This window comes from Dioscorea cayenensis, unplaced genomic scaffold (genome assembly GCF_009730915.1).
Source record: "Dioscorea cayenensis subsp. rotundata cultivar TDr96_F1 unplaced genomic scaffold, TDr96_F1_v2_PseudoChromosome.rev07_lg8_w22 25.fasta BLBR01001114.1, whole genome shotgun sequence".
NCBI lineage: Eukaryota > Viridiplantae > Streptophyta > Magnoliopsida > Dioscoreales > Dioscoreaceae > Dioscorea > Dioscorea cayenensis.
This window is the reverse complement of record NW_024087505.1, coordinates 19,493-23,627: the sequence shown is the minus strand read 5'-3', so window position 1 is coordinate 23,627 and position 4,135 is coordinate 19,493.

Genomic DNA, 4,135 nt, shown 5'->3' with positions numbered 1-4,135 from the left:
TAGATAGGGCGTCATGTACCTTTTGATTAGAATCATCATAGTTTATCTCCAATTCTTGACATGGAATTCCTAATGCTCTATACAATCATGTGAAGGTAGGTTTATAAGAGATTCATTCCTACCATAACATGGGATTAGGCACCAACAAGTCTTGATTTGCAATTACATTAATTCCAAAGTGAATCATATACGGGCACCATTTTCACCCATTTCTTCTAAGTCTTATCACCTTTGAATTGGTCTTTAATTCCTTTTATTTCTTTTTGTCTTTAGAGATTGACTTTCGATCATTGATTATTAGTTAGTTAGCAAAGATAAAGATAGTGCTAGTACTATGTGGTCCCTGTGGATTTAACCTTACTTCTATTACATGTTATTACTTCGAGTGACATACACTTGCGTGCGTTTCACACAATCACTAATATGCAAAATATTCGGCTTTAAAAAATGACTTTGATATTCACATTAATTACTTGAGACAAAATAAATAAATAAATTCTACCTGAGGGACCAAAAGTTTAAGATCATCTGGCTCTTGTGCGAGTTATATGGGATTACAAGGTACTGTTGATGTATGACATAAATTCATACGTACTTATGTAATTAATTCTTAACAATGAATCAAATGTTGATTAAATAAAAATATCAACTAAAATTATTTACCCTAATTAGATTAAAAACCTTTCTATTTAACATTATAACTGTCTCTCAAGATATTCTCCTCGTTTTTATTTTATGTTGTTTATGAAAGCTGATGGTTCTCTTAAAATATGGTTAATGATCATTTTTTGATTACATCTATACTGTAGAACTGGACATGAGAGTTTGTTTTGATCTAGCATGATAGCTCATGAAGCATGAAAATCTTCAATGATATTACGTATATTTAATAAATGATGCACCAAACCACTGAACTATATATGTAGTATGTTTGATATTTAATCTATTGAACGGCCCAAATGTCACCCATACAACAACCCCAAGCGGATAGAAATCTCTGGAGGTGAAGTTCTATTTTCAAGTAGGTACTCTGTCCATGTCTCAACAATTATAGATTAAAAATCTAGACTTTTTCACAAGATTAGAAAAGAGAAAAATGTGACAATAACAACACCACACCTTTTTAGATGTACAAAGTCAAAGATTCTCTCTTTATGATTCTCTCAACTTTTAACTCGAATAGAGTCAAGACATGATTATAGGTTTGCCACTTCCATGAAAGAGGGAGAAGAATCAGACTTTATGGATTTAATTAATACTTTTAACGTCTGCAACCTTTCCTCTTATTGGCCAAATTAGCTTGCATATATCCATTGCATATTACAAAAGAAACAAAAATATAGACTTCATGGCCACCATATCTTGGGAAACAAATTAAATTTCCTATAAACTAATATAATTATTAGTTTTTTTGGAAATCTTGATGGATGTAGTTAATTTTAATGCTTGTGAAGAAAATGTCAAAATAACACCTAGTTGTGCAAATTTAATATTTAATTCCCTTTCTGCCAAAATTTTCAATACAAGTATGAACTGTACCACACCAAACATCACAAATCTTGAAGAAAATCTTCTTCTAGAGCTCTTAAAACAACCTTCAATTATAAGTTTTATAGTTCCTCAAAAGTTAAAAAAAAAAATAATAGATAAGAAAACAAAGACAAAAGAACTCATGGAAACTCAAATGACAAGAATCCAAGGGAGAAAATCAAGATCAAGGCTATAAAGAGAAAATTCATTATATGATTCCATTCCAAATAAACTTCACATGGAAAAATACACCGTAATGAACTTCAACACCATCATGCAAAAAATCACTAATGTTTGGGAAGACCTGATTATTAATTATATCAAATCTGGAGCTGAACCGGGGAAGTATCCCGGGGAGCTGACCGGGCTTTTCTCCGGCCCAGCGCCCTTAGGGACGTTCCTCAATGTCCCTCCGGCGGTCCAGTAACGGTGACATGACCTACAAAAATGTCGAGGTTGGTTGATGTTATAATTGTTGAAGTAGCAAAACTTTGTGTCCTTACTCTTGCACCGAGGGCATGGTAGCCCAACGGTACTGCCAGCTGTCTCGGTGCCATCTTCTCTCGTCGTGCTCTCTTTGGATGTCTCTTCATGGTTTGGTAACTTCTCCTTTTCTTCTATTGTGATTGTTGCACCAAATAGCTTGAATCCTGGTGCATTGCTGTTGCTGATGGTGGTGGTGACGTTTTCTTCTAAGTCTGCCATGAAGACAAAAAATGTGAAGGGAGGAAAGAGCATAGAAGAGAGGATGGAGAAGAGAGTCTAAAATGAGGAGCCATTGGGCAAAGAATGGTACTTTATTATTTGTGCACACCATAGTCAGTCAAACAATATGGCAAGTATAATAGTAGAATATTAGATGATAAGGAAGAACTTTATGGTAGGGGCATTGGTTGGTTTGTTTTAATAGCATCCTTTGTCTGTATCTCACAACAAAAACTGTCATTGTATGGTTGGGTTATTTATTTATGGGTAAGATGCTCTTTCACCCTTAAAGTAGAGCCGAAATTTGAAACTCTAAAATAATGTATTATTTTTATAAATAAATGGAACGTATTAATTTATATTCTAAAGATGTGATATTATTTAGTAAATTAAATTGAGAAATATTGAATAAAAAAACCAACATTAGCACAACAAAATTTATGTGGATATGTAACATCAACTGGGAAAGACACATTTAATACATTTAACATATTCCATCATACAAAGCACGTAATAAAATCTTTATGTAAACAAATGCAGTTTTGGATCAATTAATAATAAATAACATTTTTATTTTTTATAATTAGAGCTGTTTTTTTAATTAATAGTAATATTTTTTAGGTTCATATCTTTAAACAAAATAAATTGATAAATATATTCCTTTAAATATTTAAATTTTATTAAAATAGGTTGATGGAATAAGCTTGGGGATTTTGTTGACAAATGTTGGTAACTCACGAACCTAACATTCTCTTACTCTTTCTATTTATACAATTTATATATACAATGAAATTATGTCTTTCTTTCGATTGTTATAAATTCAGATCTATAAGCGGATTTCTTTTTATTGATTTATTGAAATATGATGAAATTATTGAAAAATTATTTGAACTTTTCATCGTAATAAAGTTTTATATCAACTTTAAGTTTTGCAAATGTCCTCTATCCAATTTTTGTTGGTCTTTTAAGATTATTTTATAAGTTAGTGATAATAAGCTCGTGTTCACATTAGTTATTGAAAATCCACTTCATATTAGAAGAGTGGCAAATATTTTCATTGTTAAGCGAGAGGTTAAGGGATCAATTCCTCTCTCACAATATTAGTTGAGGTGGGTAGCTTGTCCACCTTATTAAAAAAACATTTGATGAAAATATATCGATTATTGTCAAGTTTCGCGTACGATAGTATAGTAGTTACCGTGACTTTTACTATAGTATTGGATTCTCCCTATGACTTTTCTTGAAGCATTTGTTTTGTTTAAACCCTGAGATTGGTGTTTTATTTGGGGGTGGTTAGCTTGTGGTGGAAGAGGAATAAGTAAAACAAAAGGAGAAGGAGAGAGGAAGAAAGAAAAGAAGAAAAAATAGGAGTGAGTGCTGGTGGAGGAGCGCCACTAGCCATTGGAATTTAAGGCAAAGTAAGCTAGAAATTTCCTAGGCTAACCAACCCAGTAGTAGATAAAATAAGGTTTTGCTTTAAGAGGTAAGTGCCCTAAAACATTTTCTACATTTCTCCTCAAGACTTGAGTAACTTCTTTGTGGTAGTTTTCATGCCTTTAGCTTTGAGTTTGTGGTGGAAATGTTGGCCTTTTATCTATGTGCATGGGTTTATGTTGGAGAGTATGTTAATATGGATTAAGTTTATTAAAGAAAGGTTGTGCCTCAGAATTTCACATATATTCACACTTCAAGAAAAACATGAATTCGGCACGGTAGTTTTAGCATGGAAAATGAGCCAAAAAACTGTGACAAACTGATTTTGGAATGGAACAATAACGATGCCTATACCTAGTGTAGCAAATATAATTTATCACAGAATAGTAAAACTATGCCAAATTTTGTCACAGTTTTATTAGACCATGCCAAGTTTGTCACAGTTTTATGCATGGCTTTTTGGCAT